The sequence below is a fragment of the Triturus cristatus genome, chromosome 4_2 (genome assembly GCF_964204655.1).
Source record: "Triturus cristatus chromosome 4_2, aTriCri1.1, whole genome shotgun sequence".
NCBI classification, from domain to species: domain Eukaryota; kingdom Metazoa; phylum Chordata; class Amphibia; order Caudata; family Salamandridae; genus Triturus; species Triturus cristatus.
Window position 1 is genome coordinate 446,282,039 of NC_140586.1, and position 22,742 is coordinate 446,304,780.

The following is a 22,742-nucleotide window of genomic DNA, read 5'->3' on the forward strand; positions in this document are numbered from 1 at the left end:
TCTACATCATAGGTGCTGTCATGCTATGCTCCCTGGAAAGGTCCCTGTCCATGTGTGTCCTACCAATCAGTGTTTTCCAATCAGACCAAAGTACATATTCACAAATAACAGCTACATGTGTATGTTTTGTCTAGGTGCTAGGGCTTGACCAGAACAGAATAACAAAGGGGCATTGTTGTTCGACCTTGTTCGCAATGTTCAGACTAAATCTCAGGAACCTGTAAAGCGTGAACACAGCAGAGGGTTCTCATGTGAAAATAACAAAAGAAGCATTTGCAAAATTAACTAAAGTAGTAACGTGTGCAAAGTAGTGGACAGTCTGCAGCATGCTTATGCTAACTTAGGAAAAACAACAATGTCCCCACTGGCCACGTAACATCCTCCACTTGGTCATGACATATACAGAAGTCACAGGTAAGCAGAACCAAAGCGCTTCCCGCCAATAGTGGCCCATGATGGAAGGTCAAATTTGCAAAGTAAATTTAAGATTCAAAAAGCATATACAATTACAGTGTATCCTCCGGGCCAAAAATATTTGAGTGACAAGTGGAATGCCATAAGCTCAAGTAAGGCGTCAGAACCATCTATTAAAAAGTTATGCCATCCAATTAAGATATCAAAGGAACAGATGTGCTCCTCATATTCTGAAGCCGCAAGGAGAATACCTGGGAAACCTGTGTCAGTCTCGATGAAACTTTGATGTGCACAGGTACTTGCTTCATCCATAGGCCGCAGTGAAGAATCGTACACAAGTGGCTTGCTCACAGAACAGCCCTGCCTATGGGCCCTCAACGTACCCATCATAATCCAGGGCAGCAGTAAAACTGCACAAACAGGCTATGCAGTAGCAGGCCCAACAAATATTTTTAGGGATACTTGTCTGTATGGGTGATTAGGAGTATCACTACTTCAGTACATATATAAATAAGAGTATTAGTTCCTCTCAGGTGCGTCACTGGATGTGAAAGTAACTGAGTCACAATCTCTTTATGTTTATGTAAGTGGCTGTATATATTACTTACTGCCTCTATTACTGAGTCTTGCTTTTACAAATGTGCATTCAAGTGCCTCGGTCACTGCCGCATACATAGGTGCTGATTGAACATGTCACTGAATATATACATGCCTCTCTCTCTCTGTCACAGGCTAAGGGAGTAACTCTGCTCTTTAAAATATATAAATAACTAGCAGTATGGGTGAAAGACTACACGCCGATTCACAGAACTAATCTGAGCCAAAATCCTAAACTTACTACTTCTGGTATTCACAGAAGGTTCTTACGATTTTTGGTATTCACAGAAATCACTTACCACTCCTAACTTTATGTCCGCAGTCGGGCCGGAATCTTCGCACCCGGACCGTACTTTCCGCACCCAGACCGTACTCTATGGCTAGGGTTGTACTCTCTGCCTCGAGTCGTACTCTCCGGCTCGAGCTGTAATCTCCCGCTCAGGCCGGGTAAAGAGCAATCAATGGGCTGGAATGCAATTTTTACAAAAAGGAACATTAGGAATGTGTGATAAATGGTAGAGGAGGTCATGAAAAATAGTCTGGGCAGGGAAAAGGGTATGGCCAGACACTACATCGTAACCCAGAAAAGTTTGCTCCTTTGCATCATGGTACATGCTGTGCACAATTTGCTCTCCTCTCAGTGTTGACTGCGGTGTACAGTCAACGCTTAGGGGAGAGCACATTTTAGCTACCTGCATATCTGCACCATCCAATCAAATATATCCTTGTAAACAAGGATCTTATCTCCATTGTAACTGCCTTTCATTTTGAAACCTGTCTCCTTCTGCTCCAACATTTTCCTATATACTACTCCTTGTTAGACCTGGCACATTGGCGTGAGTTTCCCTTCCACTTTTTGATGGTGTGCCTCGATTGTTTTGCTGGTGTTGTCCGCTCAGGGCACTGCGCCACGGCTAATCCGTGCCACAGTGCAAGTGCTCCCTAGGTAAAGTGTACCTGTAATTGATGTTCCTGATTGGTTTATTGGATTCACTGTCAGTCCCCCGTAAAGTGCACCAGGGGTGCCAGGGCTTGTGAATGCCAATGCTGCTGGTGGGCTTGCAGCGCTGGTTGCGCCACCCACAGAAAGCGGCTTTGTAAAATGTGTCTAGGGTCTGCCACCGCAGACCCTGCGTGCAGTCTGGGACTGTCGCGCTGACTGCGCAAGTGCCCCCACTTGCCAGTCCCTAAACCTTCCCTTACCTACATATTAGCCACCCCTCTGGTAGGCCCAAGGGCAGGGTGCATTGTAGGCATAAGGTAGGACATGCCCTGATGTGTGTGGCATGTCCTAGTAGTGAATTACAGCCATTTTCGTTTTTCACTACTGAAGGCTACCTGCTCTCCATAGGCCAGAATGGGCTGCTGGAGTCACTACACGCTGTGACCCCAGTGGACTCAGAGAGCATGGTAGAATGTCAAGTTTAGTATGCCTGAACTCAGAATAATAAAATACTTCTTGTAGTCAAGTTTATTTTAATATCCTGGGTTTGTAAATACTACTTTTAGAAAGTTAGTATTTACTGACCTGACCATTCCAGTCCGCCTCTGCTGTGTGTGTGTTCTGCCTAGCAACAGTAAGGAGCAGGGTTGGGGAATCCCCAGAGACAGGTTGGCTGCCAGGTGGTGGGTAGAGAGGTGACACCTGGATGGGTGGGAGGAGTACACCTTGACTCTTGAATAGACCTGTGCTCTGCCACCACAAAGCCGGCGCCGCCCCCTGTGGAGCGGCTGATGTCTCTGCCCTGCTGCTGAAAGGAAAGAGCAGAGTCACCATAACAAAGTGCTCCAGAACTGGACTGAGCCAGGCCCAGGCCCCCTGGCGCTAAAGAACAAAAGAATCATGGTATAAAAGTAGGAGCCTGGCTCCTAAGAAATCAGAATCCTGTTTACCACAAAGAACCTCTGCCCGACTAGAAGGAGAAGAAGACGCTAGAGGAGCTGGCCTGCTGCTTGCCTTGCTGAGAAAGGAGAGGAAGAGACTTACTGAAAAGACTTTGCTACTTTGTGCTTGAACATTCTCCAAGGGCTTGATCTGAGCTTGCCCCCTGAACTGAACCCCAGGACCAGTGGGTTCTCTGTGCTTTTGCTCGTCCTCCAATTCGAGCCGTGTGTGCATCCCGCTGGAAAGAGACTGCGCCCCTCATCGCCCCTCCTAGGGCCGTGACACTCAGAAGCTTGCCTGCCTCAAACCCGTGAGAGCCCCGCTCCGTCCAGAGCCGCTCTCTGTCCCCGGGCCAGGCCGCCTGCATCCCTGTCACCGCCTGCATCCCTGTCACCGCCTGCTACTGGAGCGCGCTGACCGCGCTTTCACCCCTCCCGCCGGAAGCCGTCCGACGACTGTGATCTACGCCGGGTCATCCAGCTGCACTGACCGTGCCCTGTGACCCCGCTTCGCTATCCCCGGACATCTCAGGCCGCGCCGCCCCCGCTGTGGAGACCCCCCTGCACCGCCGTGCTAAAGGGTCGCTGGCCGCGCCTGCCTACTTGCCCACACCTGCTGATTGAGGACCCAAGAACACTTCCGAAGCTGAGAGTCGCACCGACCTGTGCCGACTCTCCACATCACGAAAGAAGTTCCAGTATCGGGCTCGGGGCCCGCAACGCCTTATTTCCCCGTTCGCAGGAGCCGATCGCTGTGAGTACTGGAACCACAAGTAACATTTGCAAGAGACTACAGAGTCTCCATTTGAAACTACGAACAAAGAACATTTGCCTGCTTTACAACCTGGTGGCATAGCGAAAACGTTATTGGTCTTGTGATAAGTCTGCTGAGAAATATACCTATTTTTACATAAAGAAGCGTATTTTTCTACATATCCAAGTCTGGTGTCCGTTTCTGGGGGGATTGATGTATTTACTGTATGTATGATTGTAAGTGCTTAACCAACAACGCCTGAGGAATCGCCTTGGCTGCTCACGCCACGCACCTAGAGGGTGAGCAAGGGTCATTCACGAGGGGTTATCCTGCGCCCTGACGTAGAGGAGAGGGTTCCTGCTTGACACAAGGGCAATCTTGCGCCAACCAGAGATCCCCGACTCTAACACTCCTTGCCTTTAAAATGGTTAGAGTATGACTTGTGTGTCGTAGCTTTGTGTTTTTGGCCAGAGAGTGTCCTAAAAAGAGCAGATAGGCCCCTAAAATGTCTAGCCTATTCTATGATGTAAGTGAACAGGGAATCCATAAAGAGTACATGGGCTGGATACTCGATAAAAGAGTTTCCTAGCTCCATGATGGCTTTACTGATTTCTAAGGTGTTTGGTACCAAATATCATGTATTAATACATGCTCACTAATGCCAGTGTTGGATTCATTAATAAATTCACACAGAAGACCCTTTTAGAGGCTCACCTAAAACCTAACCAAACACTAGTGGGGTCTCTGGCCAGTTTTCACCAGACAACCACCACCAGACATGTTTCGGACCTCATGGGGTGAGAGCCAGCACTCTCAGAGGACAGAAACAATACTTGCTCTGGGCAAGGGTGTTTCATACCTCCTGCAGGACAGGATGCCCTTCCTGGGTGGGAGGCTTCAAAGGCAATGTTGTCTTTGAAATTCAACCCAGGAACCACAAGATAGTGGGGGAACACAAGCCCCCTTTCCTGCTTCACTTTTGGCAAGAGGAAAGGTAGGGAAATTAGTTAGATGTGGAGGGGGGCCCCATTCCGCCTGCACAACCCCTAGGGTACGTGAGGTGAGGTGAGGCCCTATCCTTAAATTGTACTATCTTGTGATGCTGAAAAAAGCTCCAATCAGTGCTAGGGCAGTGCCTGTTCCCACAGGAAGTAGTCAATAGAGGGTACAGAAACCGTAAATGTAAGTAGCCTATTGCCTGCTGTCTGTCTCCTCTGTAACATCCATAAAGTCAGTATTTCCGTGGCTCCCTGAGAACTTGACTTCAAATTCCATGGACCTAAAGAAGACAAAGGAAGAAGATGTACTCCTAGAACTGAGCTCTGCTGCAGATAAAACCGACACCAAACCCTGCCAACGGTGAAGAGACTCGACAACTGTGTTCTGCCATCCCAACCTGAGACCTGTGCAGCCACCAAGTACCCCGGAGCCCTGCCAGCCTTTGCCAATTTCCTTTGTTCTCCCTTTGGAAAAGTGTCATGAGTCACCAGCACCCTGCCAGTAAAAGACCGCCACGAGGTGAAGACCAGCACTGAATGTGTTGACGCAATTCACCTCATCACCCAAAAGCTGCAGCAGCTAAGGCCTGTTGGTCACCAGTCTGGTAACCAACTCCTCCAACTCATCCACCATCCTGAGGGATTCTCACAGTACCTGACTGACCACACCACACCTATAGCTGAACGCCACCGGTGAAGAACCAGCTCTGCAACCCAAGACCTCCAGTATCTCTGACCCAGGTAACAGTGAACTGCCTGCTGTGCTTGAGCCCTGAGACTTTAAAAAATTAGACTCCCTTGGAGTAGAATGTCCCCTGATCTCTGGGTGACCGTTGTCCCCCAAAACTATGTGGTGGAATGTTGCTCCCATCGACCATGATGGAACACGTTTTCATGGTACACTTACATCTAACCCTATGCTTTTCTTCTACTTAACCGCGATGTTCTCTGCTTAACGGTATTGACTGCTGTTGCTTAAAAAAGGTAAGCATTTGTTTCTTGTACTGCATTTGGTTAAAACTTTACATTTATTAACTGGCAAACAAAGTTCTTAGTTTCTAAAAATATATGTAAAGATACAATCAAATTGTTCCTAATTGATCTTGGATTTATGCTGGAGTGTGTGTCATGTTTATTGCCTCTGTATGTGAGAACAAATGCTTAGCACTACTCTCTGATAGGCCTAAATGCTCTTCCAAACTACCGCAAAAAGAACATTAGAATTATCTTCTTTTACCTCCGAACACCTTGTGGGGATCCATTGGACTGTCTGCACAGTGTACTTCCCTTTAGTACACTATATAGAGACCAAGCATGAGTTGGTTCATGACTGTCTGAGTGGGTGCATGAATGTCTGAGTAGGGCTGTGAGTGGGTGCATGAATGTCTGAGTGGGTCTGTGAGTGGTACATGAGTGTCTGAGTGTGTCTGTGAGTGGGTGCATGGGTCTCTGAGGGAGTGTGTGAGTGGGTGCATGAGTCATCAAGTGGGTTTTGAATGTGTGCATGAGTGTGTGAGTGGGTCTATGAGTTGGTGCGTGAGGTTTCTGAGTGGATCTGTGAGTGGGTTTATGAGTATCTAACTGGGTTTCTGAGTGGGTGTATGAATGTCTGGCTGTGTCTGTGAGTGGGTGCATGAGTCTCTGAGTGGATCTGTAATTGAGTGCGCAAGTGTCTGAGTGGATCTGTGAGTGTCTGAATATGTCTCTGAGTGGGTATATAAGTCTCTGAGTGGGTCTGTGAGTGAGTGCATGAGTGTCAGTTGAGCAGTGAGTGGGTGCATGAGTCTCTGAGTGGGTCTCTGAGTGGGTGCATAAATGTTTGAGTGGGTCTGTGAGTGGGTGCATGAGTCTCTGAATAGATGTAAGAGTAGGGGAGTGAGTGTCTGAGTAGGTCTGTGGGTGGGTGCACAAGCCTGAGTGGGTCTATGAGTGGGTGCATAAATGTTTGAGTGGGTCTGTGAGTTGGTAAATGAGTCACTGAATGGATGTAAGAGTAGGTGAGTATACTACCCAATGATGGCCCTATGTCATCAAAATTGAACCAGGTAAATATCCTCCCCACGATGTAGTTACGATAGTTAACAAAGATGTGGAGATGGTACATGATCTAGCCACTGACACCCAGGCTGCTTCTACCTCACCACTTTCCATACAAGCTAACCGTATAATGGCTGAAATCGATAGTGGGAGAGGAAACCATTGCGGCGATTTAGGGAAAGACAAGTGCAAGCTTATGTTTTGGAATATAGCGGGATTAAAAGCTAAGGTGTTCAACATGATATCGATGGAGTTCGTGAATAAATTTGATATTCTCAGCCTGCAAGAAACCTGGGCGGTGGATCCCATCCATATAAGTGGTTATAAACCCTTTTACATGCCAGCAATAACATCATCTCACAGTAGGGCAAAAGGGGGTCTTTGCACATACATCTCAAATTACCTGGATATAAGGAAAATGGTACTGAATGCTATTGAACCACATTATCAAATTATTAGCCTCCATTAAGAACATGCACTCTGTTTAGTCATACTGAATTTTTATAATAATGCTTCCCCAATGTTGATCGAGGATATATAGAGATCCATTAGCCATCACTTATACAACTTACAGTCCCATGTTTCAAATGATGTATTTGCTGTTTGGGGAGGGGATTTTAATTCTCCATTGTGCCAAAATTCTGACAATGAGGTTTGCGATATTTACTTTGGAAAAGGTTCCAGTTTTTCACACTTTCCTCACACATCGTATGGAAACCTTTTGAATGATGTTATGTTTACTTCGGACATGGGTTCTGCTAATGATCTGTGCTCACCAATGCCCCCATCTTGACCCGCATTTAACAGTCGAGGCATTTTCTCTGCTATTGATTTTATATTAATATCCAATAGACATGCCACACGTGTCAAGAATTTTAATACTCACGATATTGCTCTAAGTGATCACTTTCCGTTAAGTATAGATGCAATAGTGTACAATCAGGGCATCAACACTAGAGCGGATCCATCTCACTCTGGAGATAATATCACCCTGAGTAGGCAAAATGGATATCCGCTCAGATGGGCAAATATAGACTCTAAGGAATTTCTTTAAAAAGTTGTCCTGAATTGTAAAGACATGTTTTTAACTTGTTTTGATGAGAAGTCGACAGAGCAGGAAATTATAGAAAATTGTACGGCAATTTCAAAATATGTCAAAGAAGCACTATGTGTTAAAGTTAAAAAGCAAGTTACCCATAAACAAGGTTGGTTTGATACTTGCTGTACAAATGCCTACTCCAACCTCAAAAATTACTTACATGCTACAGTGAAGAACAAGGAATACATCAAAGAGGCAAGAAGAGAATACAAGAGGGCATTACAAGTGAGAAAGATTGCACTAAAAGATGAAGCATGGCGCACTTTGCAAGAAGCCTCTGAAAATCGAGATCCTTCTGCCTTTTGAAAGCTGTAAATGCACCCTTTTTGGCCGATAAGGATATAGCAACGGTTGAGATTGCTATAACTGAAAAGGAATGGATAATACACTACTCAAAACTGTATGAAAATTCAGCAACTGACGCCCAAGGCACTGTGTCAAATATGACTGACATTATGCCTTTGTTTGAATTTAGGGGACTAACACTTGATTTTACTCTTAGTGAGGTCAATACAGCAATAAATTCAAGCCTGGTAGGTAAAGCCCCAGGCCCGGATGGTATTCCGGTGGATCTTTTTAAAGCCAACTTAGAGCTATGAGGCCACTTTTAACACAGGTTTTAATGCATGCTGCACACGAGGACTACTATCAACCTGATATGAATCGGTAATTGGGCCAATTTTTAAAAAAGGTGATAGGATGAATCCAGTCTGTTATCGACCCATCTCGCTGCTGGACTCTACAATCAAGGTTATTAGGCAAGTTCTATTGGATAGAATGCAGACATCGGCGGAGGAACAGGCTATTAAAAGTGACTTACAATATGGCTTCCGTAAGGGCATGGGCACAGCCGAACAGGACCTAAATTTACATATAGTTCTTGACATATATACTAGAGTAAAAGGGGGCAGATTATTTATGACCTTTGTCGACTTAATGGCGGCGTTCGACTGTGTTATCCATGATAAGCTATGGCTTATTTCAGAAAGTATGGGTATGGATGTTTTAATAATCTCTTTTCTGAGGCAGCTTTATTCAGGGGCCAAAGCGAGGGTTCGGTACGGAACGGGTGGCGAATGTACTAGGCACTTTAGTTTGTCAAGAGGAGTGAGGCAAGGCTGTGTCCTTGCCCCGTTCCTCTTTACATTATACCTAAATAACCTAGAAACTATTCTAGTCAAGGAGTGCAGGGATTTGCCGATAGCTGCCAAGTTCCCTATACCTGCACTCCTATATGCGGATGACGTGGTTTTAATGACTCGCACGCCGCTTGGTTTGCAAAGGGTTGTCACCTCCTTCTCTAATTTGATGTCAAATCTGGGGCATAAGATTAATTGCTCCAAAACATTCACAATGAACTGTGGGGTGGGTTCTAATAAGAAGATTAATACTGTTTTTATAGACTCGAGGCCCATCAAGTGTACTAAAACATTTTCCTATCTGGGGATCCTATTTGATAGGTCAGGAACCTGGACCCAGGCAGTTACAACTAGACGGCTGTTGTTTACTAAATCTCTGATGGCACTTTCTAAATTTTGTCGTAAATTAGGTAGACGACCCCCTGTGGAATTGTTACGCATGTATAAGGCAAAGTGAGTGGCAATAACCATGTATGGAGCTGGAATTTGGGGCTATGCTGAGGTAAATGCTCTGCAGATCGCGGAAAATTTGTTTTTTAAGTTTCTTTTGGCAGTCTTGGACAGTACTTCAAATTATATTTGCCATTCGGAACTGGACATACCTTATTTGGAGGACATGATTAAGATCCAGCCTGTTCTCCTGTGGCACAAAATTTGAACCACAGATGAAACTGCTTTAAATCGTCATATTTTAACTTATGCTCTAGGGCCGAATGGGGTCAAACACATAAGATGGTTAGAATATGTTAAAATGTTTCTAATTAAACTTGGACACAGAGAATATTTTAATGAGTCATACACTATGTGCAATGTGTCTAGGAAAGATTTTAAAGCTAGCTATATCTGTTATATGAGTGAAACTAGAGCCATAATTGAAATGAAAAAAACAACTGTTCAAGCCCATCAACTTATTTTGCTGACCCCTAGCATACAGCCATATATTTCTTTAACTATGGGCGATTATGACCGACTTCTGCTGACACGCATCAGATAGAATATCTTATTTAGATCTTTACGTTTTCCAGAATTAAATGATTGGTCCGAAGACTTATGTAAATGCCCGTGTGACGACGTCTCCATACAGTCAACTACACACATATTGTTTTTCTGTAAATACTATATTAGACCAAGAAGGAGATGGATTATCCCGGTACTTCAGAAACTTGGACTGAGACAATGTCTCCCCGCACTATTGGCCTTGCAACTTTTGGATGAAGCATATGTCATTGCTGCTGTCACTGCCTTTAAAAAAAAAAAATGTAATTATCGCAAATCTATTATTATGTGATTTTATCTAAGTATTCAATATGAGCAGTTTTTATCATCTGTCATTTGTACTGTGCTTTTATGGTTATTTGTATGGTAACCAAATAAAGATCTTTGAATTGAATTGAAGTGAGTGTCTGAGTGGTGCTGTGTTAGGAATGTTGTGAATTTTGTTTTCATTTTTGCGGCAATCTTTCCAAATTTGTTGCATCATTACATGGGGGTCCGGGCTGAGCATCACAACAAATACGCTACTATCGCACATGGGGAAAATAAACAATTTTTCAATGTATTTTACACATATGGGGTCTCTGAAGCACCACTATATTGCAGCCATGGGGTAAAGGTCCCTTTAGCCTGACCCCTTATACCACGTTTCATGTTTACTTTCAGCCCCGGGGACTGTGTCCCATTACTTAAATGGTAGCTGTAACTTGATACACAGGTTGCAGGCAGCCGAACACAGCATTCCTCTCGGCCTGCGCATTCACAATTCATCGCAAACTAATAGCAAATTATTCACAGCCACAGGTATAACAATTTGGATTTTCTTTAATATCTCTAAAACTACTGAACGGATTTACACCAAATAACAAAAACAGCACTTTCTGGACTAAGAGTTCCCTTTCTGCCAAATTTGGTGCAATTCTGTCCAGTATTCAGGCTGTAGTGGTGTCTAAAACCTCTATGGAAATAAACATCTAAAGCACACTTTTTTCTACCACAATTTTTCTCGGCTTCCGCTTGATAGATCAACCCTAAACTTTCCATTCACAACTAGAATTAGCAGCACACTTTTTCTGGAAAAGTTTGTGAAGATTCATCAAATAGTTCCAAAGCTATAGCAAAGTGGAAAAACGCTATTCATATGGAGAGCATGTTGTAACTATTACTACAATTTATAGATATCACAGTGGCGGTCATTACTATGTAGTTCTAATTAGGTCAGAGATTCCATAGGAAGAATGTTTTTGTTACACTAATAACTTGGGTGCCAGTTGACGAATATTAATAAGACCGTATAAAATAAATTATGACACCTCAGCTCCTTCCTCTAAATTTTGAAATGATCCATCAGGCAGAGACTGACAAAAAGGGGAGCCTCAAAATATCATTTTCCCATGTTAATTCCATTAGGAGATTTTGGGGAGCGATACAGAAAAAAACTTGTGAGCTCAATTTCATCAAATTTGGCAGAAAGTTAGAACTTTACTCAGAAATGATGCTTTCCATGGTTTCTTGAATACCCATTCAATTCTTTTTGAGAAATTCATGTTTATAGAGATGCTCAGGATGGATTGACACAGTTGGTCTTGCCGAAGTCCTTTGGGACTCCTGTGGTACTGTAAATTAAAAAAAATAGAGCAATCTAATTGGCCTAAGGAGCTTTTTTTCCCTTTCAGTCTTCTTGGGACAGCGGGACAGCTACCAGCCCATAGGGACCAAATGATCTGAATGGATAGCTACAACTTGAACAGAGATTTTGCGTCCACAAATGTAGGACACAAAGGCTTGGTACCGTGTCCTGAAATTGGGTATAAAAAAAACATATCAGCGGGCAAGGTGAATTACTTTGATCATTTCTAAAGGAAGTGCTTTAAGTTTTACAGCTTTGATTTCATCACGCTGGCTTCATTTGTCCCACACTTTTGTCATACATACAGAATGCCATCACTCTAGTTGTTCATTAGAATACCATGACAAACTGCTTTTGATTACTTTCGTTTTGAGTGCGTTTCAGTCTATATGTCAGAATGTTTACTGAAAATAAATTAGGAATATTCAAGAACTCATAGAAACATTGTCCTTGTTTTAGCAACCATAATTTATATTGAAAAAAGAACCCTCTCATGTTTTTTTTATTTTTAAACGAGTTTTAAGCTGTAGTGGTAGTGGTAAATTTTATTTTTCAAAATGTAGCAATCTTGATGAATTTAGAATCTTATTTTTTTTATTTATGATTTTGGTTTAATTTGTATTTTAATGCAATGTATCTATTTATTTTAGATGTAATATGTCTTTTTTATTATTTGATGTTATGTTTTATGTGTATACTTTTGGGTGTACCATCTAAATTATGTTACTCTTATGTTGGATATATTTTTATTATTTGTTTTAGTAATTTTATGTTAATATTTCTGAATGTTGCTTATGTTTTACTTTAAAAACGAAAAAATGTGTATTGTCTTTTTTAATTTATGAGTGGAAAAATGTGATCTGGCGAGGTTGTATTTTAAGGTCTTTCCTGTTGTGGTCTCTGGTCCAAGTACACATTTTTTGAAAGACATGTGGAAAGCTGGGTGGTAGGAAATTTGATGATCACTGCAGATTCAGTGACTTTCCTTCATAAGAATTAGAGGAAAATACGTGATTTTAGCCAAAGTTTGAAGTTTGTAAGAGCTTGAGATCCAAACAGGTCAGAAAACTTTGGACTCTCCTGGGTATCTAGGGGCATATTATCAAGCCAGGCTATAAAATTATCGCCGCTTTAGCGGCAGAAAACTGCCGCTAAAATGGCGATAATGGGCTTGATAATATGCTCTATGGAATTCCAATTGAAGCCCATGTTAGATGTCCTTCACATCTAACATGGGCTTCAATTGGAATTCCACAGAGCATATTATCAAGCCCATTATCGCTGTTTTAGCGGCAGTTTTCTGCCGCTAAAGCGGCGATAATTGTATCGCCTGGCTTGATAATATGCCCCCTAGGTTACAGAAATTTCAGAGTTTGGTAGATTTCCTGCTTTCTGAGCAATGACCCAAAATCCTCAGCCACCCACATAGAAAAAAGGCAGGTTTTAAGTGGAAATCTTTTATCTGTCCATGTTGCAATTTGGGCCTTTTCCAGTCATGGGAGCTATGCCTACGTACACAAGTGGATGTGTGTAATGCTGGGTGATAGGAAATTATAGGATCCCCAAAGGTTCTGGAACCTTGCTTCACATAAATGTGAGGAAAGTATGTGTTTTAAGGCAAAGTTTGTGGTTTGTAAGGGTTTCTGTTCAAACTAAAAATAAAACTCATGAGTTCCACACAAGTCAAACTACCCTGGCCTCCTCTGCCTGTCTAGGTTTCTAAAATACCAGCCCTTTGGTGCTAGGGCCCGATTTCTGCAGCTACCCACATTGTACAAAAAGCTTTGAGTTTGCTGGGTGAAATACTGTGTGACATTTTGTGCCCCAGCCCAGCCACACAAGTTGGATACTATTTTAGTTGGAAAAACATATGGGAACACAGAATGCTAGAATATTTGTTATTAACAATTGGATTTCTCTGCATTTGTGATTTTGAAATATAAGCTAGTCTGCAAAACAGAGGATATTTTGCGAAATGCCCTCGGAATCACAAATGTTTAGGTAACCACAAACTTAGAGGTGTATAAATAACCACTGTTCCAAACCTTAATATCTTGGGTACATTTCAAATATATTTCAGGTTTACATCGTACTCATTTTTCATTCTTTATATTTTACTATATGAATTGCTGTATAGTTGGTACACAAAAAAAAAAACATTGTTGAAAAGTGCATTTCAGTTCTTGGTATTGTGTATTTTTGGCTAAAACACCATGGGGCAGATTTACAAAGAAAAAGACGCATCTGTAGAGATGTGTCAGATTCCCTGTGTCAGCCTGTGAAACCCTTGCACTACAATGGATGTGCCGTATGTACAATACAGCGCACCATGGCACAAGGATTGACAGATGAGTAAGAAATTCCGATGCATCTGTTGGCCCACAATTCACGCATTGCTGAAGTTGTGTCGCAAGCACGCCGCAACTCCAGCAATGCTTCGGTGAGGCCAATACTTGAAACACTGCGTCACTCCTTATGCCTGCTTTAAGCAGGGGTAAGGTTTTGACGGAGTGGCATCCTAGAAGTGGTGCAGTGAAAACTTATAGATTTCACAACGTCACTTCTGCGAGGCTTTCCTGCGTGGGAGCGCCCACCCTGCATACATTATACCTGATGCAGGTATAATGTGACGCAGGGCATTACAACGTGACGCATCTCCATAGAGGCGTCACGTTGCAAAATGCCCGCATTGGTTACCCCTCTGCTGCATCACAAAAGTGATGCAACGGCAGCGAAAAAGTGATGCAAGGGGCTTTTAAATCTGGCCCCATATATTCCCACAATCTGAATAGTCTACTAGATGTAATGGTCTATTGCTTTTGTAAATCGAGTAGCAGATGAAAATCTTGTAACAAATGGCTGTTTTCTTCTATCCATTTTCATTACCATTTAATTTCAATAGTTTGTTTCTTTAGGAAAACCTTGAGGGATTTACACAATTGACTCCTAGCTGAAGTCAGAATTTTGTATATGTTTCAGAAATAAATAGCTTTCCGTTGAGAACTCACTTTGGGCCATATGTAGGTAAATTACATTTACCGATTCTTAAATACCGAATTTTACCGATTCGGTATTTATGAATCGGTAAATGTAATGTAGGTAAATAATTACCGATTCGGTATATGTCGGTATTTTAGAATCGGTATTTACCGATTTGGTAATGGCAACTGGCTTCCCATTCATTCCTATGGGCCTGGAGGCCCATAGGAATGAATGGGAAGCCAGTTACCATTACCGATTCGGTAAATACCGAATCGGTAATGAGGGAGGCATCATCATGGGTGGCAGGGTGTCACATTGACACCCTGTTGCACCCCTGATTCGTCCATGTGTGCACATGTGGCGCACATACATGCCCTAAGGGCATGTATGTCTGCCACATTGCACACTTCAAATGGAAAAAAAATGCTTTTTTACGGGTATTCGTCATTTACCATCAACTTTTAGTTGGTGGTAAATAACAAATCCCCACACCAACGACACACTCCCCCTACATATCATTTCAGGATTCGGTATTTACCGAATCGGTAAAATTTCCGATTCGGTAATTTTACCGATTCGGTAAATTACCGAATCCTGAAAAATGCCCCCTACATACCAAAAGCCTAAATACCGGTCGGTAACGGGATATTTACCGAAAACTGGCCGTTACCGACCGGTATTTGGCTTCCTACATATGGCCCTTTGTCTCTGGTTTAATCCATTCCTGTTGTGGGCAATAGGCCCATCCACACAAGTGGGGTAATGATTTTTATTGTGACAAGTGGGTTAATGCTGATGGCAATTATTGGAATTTTGTGGATCTCTGTAGATTGTAGAAGCTACTGTCACAGAAATGTGAGGAAAATGTGTGATTTTAGGCAAAGTTTAAGGTTTGCAGAGCATAGTAGTTAAGAAAATGTCATGGCACCCATGCAACTCACACCATCCTGAAATGCCCAAAATGTCTAGTTTACAAAACAAGCCTTTTTTGGTAGGTTTTCCTAGGTGATGACTGAGCCCAGTAGCAAATGCTGCAGCTACCCCGATTTCCCATTACTCCACGTTGTGTTTTGTGAACGTTTGAGTAGCGGGTGTTAGTCTGAACCACACAAATGTGGTAGTGTGTTTATTAGGAGGTATGGGGGAATGCTGGGAGGTAGAAATTGTGCGGAGTCCTACAAATTCCAAAAGTTAAGGTCACAGAAAACCGAGGAAAATGGGTGATCTTAGGTAAGTTTGGAGGGCGTTGTCGGTAAACCAATACCATGGGATCCATACAAGTCTCACCACCAAGGACTTCCTTCAATGTTTAGTTTTGAGAAATGTCTGGAATTGCTAGGTTACCTGGTGGTGGCCAATCCAGAGCCCGAAATATACAGACATTAAGCAAATTTGGATAAGCCCTCTTTGCCTTTGGGGGTTAGAAATACTGCTGTGCGCCTTTTACAGTTGGTGTACAGCCCAATGCTGGGTGGGATGCCCGCACCCATTGCTTTGCCCACATATAAAATCCCTGGAATCTAGTGTTTTTTTATCCCACAGTAGCATATTAGTGGTAACCTCTTTATCAGGGCAAAGTTCTATTTCTTCTTCTGGGATGGGGCTATGGCCCATTGTCAATGTGGGCCACACCCATCATTTTGTTTGTTTTGGAACCATTCTAAAATTCTGAGCTCTGAATGATCTGGGGTCTCTAAATGAGCAGCGTAGTGATGAAGATATTTAGTATGTTTCCGTGCTCTGGTTTGCTGTTAATCAGAGCTTGGGTGATGGTTCTTCGGCACTTTAGTGGGAGCGAAAATGTTCCTGAGGAGCTTAAAGGTGTGGAAGCAGGAAGAGGCGACCATGAGGCTGGTCATTGAGATTTGATTGTCTATCACAATTCCAAGGATCCTGGCTTGGTTTGGCGAGTTGGGTGACTGCCCTAGTTCAGAGAACCACCTCTGTCTTGTTAGAGTTGAGCTTCAGTTGGTCTTCATTCAGTTTATGACCTCAGACATGCAGATGATGAGCTTTGTTTGGGTGTAGTAGGTGTCTTTGGAGAGGAAGAGGATGAGCTGGGTGCTGTGGGCATACACGATTATGCTGAGTCTGTGGGCTCAGAATATGTTGGAGAGCAGGCCTAGTTGAGTGAATAGGTGCTTCCTCTGAGGTAATATCTGATCCATTGGAGTGCAGGTCCACATATTTAAGTTTTGTCATTAGATGAGAATGTGGTGGGAGAAGGCACCGAATGTGGCAGAGAGGTCGAGAAGAATGAGTGCTTCCAGGCCTTCCTTGTCCATGATTGGATGAATATTGTTGGTGTCGGCAATGAACGTGGTCTTGGTACTGTGATTGGTCCTGAATCCAGATTGAGAAAGGGTCCAGTAGGTAACTGGCACCGAGGTGGCTTGCCAGTTGTTTGTTGATGAGTTTTTCTAGAACTTTTTCTGGGTCTGTTATTGAATAATGTCTATAAAGACTTCTGGCCCCAGGGGAGTAAACCTCCAATCTTGTTCCCAGGATGGCAGAAAGATTGTATCATTCCATTTTGGGGTGTGGGTATGGCCGTATGCCAAGGTGGGCCATATCCAGCCATTTATTTTTTTATTTTTTGCGAAACAATTCTGGTATCTAGTGGGCTTTCTGATCCCAGGGGACAGATTGTGGGTAAATCCCCCAAATTATCTCATGAGGGCTGGCAGAAAGACTATAATGTCCGCTTTTAGAGTGGGGCATGGCCCTATGCTATGGAGGGCCGCCCCCACAGCTTTGTTTTTTGTTGGAATTTACCTGTGTCTAGTGTTTTTTTCAGTTTTGCCCCTGTGGGAAGATTGGAGGCAAACCCCTCAATCTGCCTCACAGGGGACATTAAGACTGTATTGCCCCTTTATGCAAGGTGACATAGACCTATTCATTGGTGGCCCAACCCCTTCCCTTTACATGGTAATGTACTCACAGGTACCCATGACACAATAATGTACTTACATTGAAATCCAGAGACTTGTTATCACAGTGGCACTTACCCATACGCAAAGAGCCAGACTCCAAAATATCTACAATTCCACCATCAGTGCAATAGTCTAATGAGTACAAATACGGTGATTTACTTGGAGTTATATCTACAGACATCACTCGCAACACTGCCACTTACGTACGCACTCAAGAACACAGTCATCGACATTAAGGGTCACTTTGTCATTATCAACATGACTGTTTAATGAAAGCAAATGTATTACAGGCACATTCGCTTTGCACGCACCTGAACACTTGGAATAAAGCTCACATGCTGCTATAATCTCACAATCATTAAATTGGTGTTTGTTTAATGGATGAAACATCAGTACAATGTAGTTACAAACACGGCTATGTATATTTGTCATCACACTGCCACACGATCAGGTAACATAAGCACATGCAGACACCTGAATAACCATACCAGAACAGACTGTGTCACAGTCTAATGAATAAAATAGTACTACAATGTACTAAGACTCACACCATGAGACATATATGAGAACACTGCTACAAAGTGAGACACTTAGGGGCACACTCAGACACTTCACAAAAGACACACTGAATTACTTTTTAAAGATCTTAATGAGACTAAATGCAGTGTAAAAACAGAGTAGGTCGCACACTGCTCGTCATACTAGCAAATAGCCCCATAGAACTCTGGATACTGTAGTGGCAGCGGAGAGTACGCCTATGCCACGAGTGTAAAAAATAATGCCATCCCTGGACACGTGTTTCGAGGTAATTGCCTCTCGTCAGCAGGGAGCAGGTAGGTGTGAGGGGTGCCAAGTAGACTGCCAAAATATTAAAGGTAAAATACCTCTCACGGCGCGCAGGTGCGGTACCAAGGCTCGTCAGCCCAACGCGCTCAAGGGAGCTTAAATACAAAAACAGAGTAGGTCGCACACTGCTCGTCATACTAGCAAATAGCCCCATAGAACTCTGGATACTGTAGTGGCAGCGGAGAGTACGCCTATGCCACGAGTGTAAAAAATAATGCCATCCCTGGACACGTGTTTCGAGGTAATTGCCTCTCGTCAGCAGGGAGCAGGTAGGTGTGAGGGGTGCCAAGTAGACTGCCAAAATATTAAAGGTAAAATACCTCTCACGGCGCGCAGGTGCGGTACCAAGGCTCGTCAGCCCAACGCGCTCAAGGGAGCTTAAATACAAAAACAGAGTAGGTCGCACACTGCTCGTCATACTAGCAAATAGCCCCATAGAACTCTGGATACTGTAGTGGCAGCGGAGAGTACGCCTATGCCACGAGTGTAAAAAATAATGCCATCCCTGGACACGTGTTTCGAGGTAATTGCCTCTCGTCAGCAGGGAGCAGGTAGGTGTGAGGGGTGCCAAGTGACGATTCTTTATCAGCCCATTAATTTCATACAATTTCTTTCTCATGCACAACTACATTCATCTCTTCACACAAGTATTACTTAAACTAATTTAAAGTACCAGACATATAAACAAACATAAATGTTTATCTATTTCTAAACCACGAAAGGTAGTTCTAAAAGGAGCATTTTTAGAAAAAATTTGTTTTAGATTTTTTGATCTTTTAAACACAAACTGGCACATGCATCAACAATGCCATTTGCGATTCCTTAATAGCGAAAAATAAGGATTCGCTAATAAGGAATAGCAAAAGGCTATGCATGTAGAAATCGCTTACAAAATAGCGATTTCTAAACATTCCTTAATTGCTACTCGCAAATTGCTAGTCGCAATTAAGGAATACCTCCCCATTGATTCCTATGGGCCTAGAGGCCCATAGGAATGAATGGGAAGACTTTCTCAATTTGCTAATCTCAATTAGAGAATCACAAATTGCTCATGCTATTTCAAGGGTGCCAGGGCATCAAAAAGACACCCTGTTGCACCCCTGAAATCTGCATATGAATACATCTTGCACACACACATGCCCAAGGGCATGTGTGTGTGTAAAATGGAACTTTGAAAAATGCACTTTAGTGCATTTTTCAAAGTTTTTGCAAATTACCATGAAGTTCAACTTCATGGTAATTTGCTCCCCCTATTAGCGAAATCGCTAATTTTTAAACTTTCATGCATTGCATTTAAGGAATCTCAATTTGGGATTCCTTAAATGCAATAGCAATTTAAGGAATCGCAATTTAGAGATTCCTTAAATTGCGATTTTTGCATTTGGGATGATGCATCCCAAATGCAAAAATCCCAGTCGCAAAGGGGCAGATTCTTAGAATCTGCCCGTTTGCGACTGGCTTTTGCTTTGATGCATGTGGGCCAAAGTAGACTAAAACAGAGTAGATAAGCTTAGATTATAGAGAAAAAAATATTTCGTGCACTTTTTTTGGTGCACAAGAATTGAATTTGTCACATATTTTACATGTTACATATTTGGCGGAAAGTTTTTTCTCCACAGGGAGGAATAGTAAAAAACTGTAAGACTATTGATTCTGGTACAGCTATCACTCTTCACAGTGGTCTCCAGTATGGTAATCAAGTTAGGGAGGTTGATGTTAATCCCTGTACGCCATCTTGAGAATTGTAAAGTGTTCAAACCCCAAACAATAGTGAAACACTAAAAGAATACTAGCTAAACAGTCTCAGAGAGAGAGTAGTGATCTATGAAACAAACCCAGACTGTATGTCAAAGTAGTGTAAACAGCCTCAACAGCCAATGATTTTTTTTCAATGGTGTTGAAGGCTCTGCAAATCCTCCACAAATCTGAAAAACGTCAATGAAATGGTATAAAACTTTGAAATTTTAAAATCCACAACTACATACCTGCATTTCAAGATGCCTTTAGAAAACCCTAAGCTCAAGTAATTAAATTCAATATGTTATCTTGCCAAATTCAACTTTTTAGAAAGTCATAGTCCATGGGTCGAAATTTTTGATCCACAGTCCCTGCTCTGGAGCCAGCATGCTCAACTGAAGCCATGTTCCTATTGGTTCTGCAGAGGGTCTGCAGATGCTCAGGGGATCCTACCAGAACTCAAAAGAAAATTCAATTGAAATGAGTAATTTGGTATACTAAACAGTCTACTGTATCACAAAAAGAAGTCCTTTATACGTTAGAGAGATGGGTTAAACTTTTGCATAACACCATTTTTTTAAGTCGTTTGGAGAGACACTCTTTTGGATTTTCAATCCATTAACAACGTACCATCAGAAGGGAGTGCAGCAAGCCAGGAAACTAGCATTGCATCAGCAGGCCGTCACCTGTACCACCATGGCAAGATGATGAAGGTATTGTGGTTGCTTCTACATCTTCAGTTCCTGGTGTCATACATCCTGAAATGGAAACACTGATATGGCAATTTTTCAAAAACCCTGAAGGCCAGAAGAAGGTTAATGTAATGCCCACAAGATGACTTGCACTTCACTTAGTTCAACCAAGTGTTGCTGAGAAGCCTTCCAGGACAATATTAATTTAGCACAAGTGTCATGCTAAAACATTTGTGCACCATGCACGGTAGGCACGCTCCTGCATTTTCAAGGGCAGAGATCCAGAGGCGGTGTCATGACGAGCTACTAGGACAATGAGTGCCAAAGTGAATGGAAATGCAAAGCGACTGTGACCATTGTCATCAGTCATAGATTGGTCTGCATATACAACCCTTGGAATAGTTAGACTACAGGGTCTTACCATCAATTAGGATCTGGAGAAAATTCCTGTTTCATCTGTAAAAGCCACGTGCCAAAATGATTAAGCTTTCTACTAGATGTTGTGAACAAAGATTGCATTTAACCAAAGGAGAACAACGAACAAAAATGTTGCAATGTAAGAACCACCAGAAAAATGCATAGTATGTTAACTACATGGCATGCACTATGGCTGAGCCTCACTGTATAGGGTCAAAATCCATACACGGAGTTGAGATGACTGTGGACAGTGAGGTGCAGCGCCTGGTCAGAAGCAGTTCCTGTATCTCTCCTCTTCAATATACAGACTTGTCCTCTTAGTCTCATGCATGGAAGTTGGGTGTTTTGAAGGATGGGTCACACAGCCTACCGTGAAGTTAGCCCCTGTGCACTTTTCTATGGCAAGACTCATTACAATGCCTCCAATGCCTTTGTATATATATCACTGCTGTGAACAGCTTAACTGAGTGTACAATGGCATTTTGTCATTGACGCAGGTTTGGAAACAGGGTATGCATATACAACCCATTGTATTTTTAGGGTAGACAGACTTACCTTTAATCATGATAAACAGTAATCACTGCATCACATGTGTAAAAATCATATCCTGTAACGCTTAAACTCAGCACCACAAATGTTATACAGAGGCTGCGGTCATTCCCTACTAGGAACTATGTGTGAAGTAATGGTTACCCATAAATTCAGGCTGTGGTGGAAAAAAGCAGATCCACATTGACTATAATAAAATACATTCTTAGAAATTCACTAAAAAACAAAGATGCAAGTTAAGGTATGGTTAGGATTCCTTGAAATTGGCCAGTTGCTGTTTAGTAAACTAACCTTAACTTCAGCCTCATCACCTATTGCGTAGGACCGCGAATATTACATCACTCATGCATATTAGATTACATGAATGATGACATCACAGATGACATTTCAAATTACATCAGTGATGACATCATATTATTATTGTAACAAAATGGCATCAGCCTTGAGGAGTGGGCAGTAACTCATGAAGCTATACTTCTGCCCAATCTTTTATAGCAATCATCTCCTAATGAACATAACGTTTGGCAATGTGTAGCTCTCTTTGTGTTCCTGTTACATAACCCTCTATGCGGGTGTCACCTCTCGTTTTGCTGCTAGTCACGCACCTCTCAGAGTGCCTTCATATACTTGAAAGGGTGATAACTTTTTAAACATTGAACACACTTCAAACATATATTCTACTCTATTCACTTTAGTGGAATCCGCTTCTTAAACACGAGTTCCCCCACAATTTTGAGTGAAGTGGTCGATAGATATGCATTGGCAAATGTTTAAGGAGGTTTATCCTGGTCCTAAGGACATAACTCCGCAGATCAGTAAAAAGACACTTCATTCGGTCCTGCGAGGCAGTCATCCCTGTTGTACAAGCTAATAGCTGTGTGCAGCTGGTGTTGGCTGCTGAGAGATGTTTTAATGCTTAAAGTCGAAGGGGCATATTTACAAGCCCGGTGCGCCACATTTGCGCCGCCGTTGCATCACTTTTGTGACGCAGCAGCGGCGCAAAGCTAGCGCCAAGCTGCGCCAGATTTACGACGTGACGCA